At 37.5% G+C, this 1,308-nt stretch overlaps 1 non-coding gene across 1 annotated transcript; it reads right to left on the reverse strand.

Moving 5' to 3' along the window:
• Positions 1-624: 624 nt before the first annotated feature.
• LOC139856394 (small nucleolar RNA R71) lies at positions 625-731 on the reverse strand. The gene has a single exon (XR_011761877.1). It is a non-coding gene; the product is annotated as a small nucleolar RNA R71 (small nucleolar RNA).
• Positions 732-1,308: the final 577 nt, after the last annotated feature.

Here is a 1,308-nt window from a genome sequence, read left to right on the forward strand (position 1 = left end):
AGACATCTAGCCAATATTGTCGCCATTAATTTTTCTTTAGAATCATCATCTAGTAATCCAAGTACTCCAACTCAAAATCCCGATAATCCATTTTTTAAAACTGACCTCACAATTGAGCAACCAGAAGATATTCAAGGACAATTTCATGGTCCTGAAGAACCAATCATTCATCCGGAGATTGTAGAAGAAATAAAGGTTAAATCAGAATCTTCTAGTGATTCAGATTCAACACATTCAAATATGGAAATAACGGAACCTCAAAGTATGGAAGACCGAATGAGAGCTACACGCACTGGTCAAGGTCAAGCCATTATTCAGCCAGATGTTAATGCGTCAGATTATGAAATCAAAGGACAAATCCTACACATGGTAACTAATCAATGCCAATATAGTGGTACACCAAAAGAAGATCCAAACGAACATCTTTGAACCTTTAATAGGATCTGTACTCTATTCAAAATCAGAGAAGTTGAGGATGAACAAATCTATCTCATGTTGTTTCCCTGAACTTTAAAGGGAGAAGCCAAAGATTGGTTAGAATCGTTACCCGAAGGAGCGATTGACACATGGGATGTCTTAGTTGAAAAATTTCTTAAAAGATTCTTTCCGGCATCTAAAGCCGTGAGACTTCAAGGAGAAATTGTTACGTTCGCGCAAAAGTCAAATGAAACATTATATGAGGCGTGGACAAGATTTGGAAAGTTGTTGAAAGGATGTCCTCAGCACGGTTTAGACACTTATCAAATAGTACAAATATTCTACCAAGGTGTCGACGTTGCTACACGAAAAGACATCGACACAGCAGCCGGTGGTTCCATTATGAAGAAAACCGCTACCGAAGCTCACAAGATTATTGATAACACAACATCCCACTCACATGAGTGGCACCAAGAAAAAGATATTTTTCGTTCATCTAAAGCGGCTAGAGCCGATTCTAGCCATGACTTTGATTCCGTTTTCGCAAAAATAGATGCTTTCGAGAGACGAATGGAAAAGATAACTAAAGATATTCACGCAATACGAATCAGTTGTGAGCAATGCGGTGGACCACACTTAACGAAAGATTTTCACATTGAGCAAACAATGGAACAATGTGAGAATATTTCCTATATGAACCAAAGGCCGGGAAATAATTATCAAAATAATTATCAACCGCTAATGCCAAACTTTAATCGAAATCAAAACATTCTTTACAATCCAAATGGACCCAACAATAACTCATATAACCAACTAGGTCCGAATAACCAACCAACTCAAAACAACACTTTCAATCAACAAAGACCTAGCTTGTATAAACCACCAAAACAA

The sequence above is a fragment of the Rutidosis leptorrhynchoides genome, chromosome 6 (genome assembly GCF_046630445.1).
Source record: "Rutidosis leptorrhynchoides isolate AG116_Rl617_1_P2 chromosome 6, CSIRO_AGI_Rlap_v1, whole genome shotgun sequence".
Classification (NCBI taxonomy): Eukaryota; Viridiplantae; Streptophyta; class Magnoliopsida; order Asterales; family Asteraceae; genus Rutidosis; species Rutidosis leptorrhynchoides.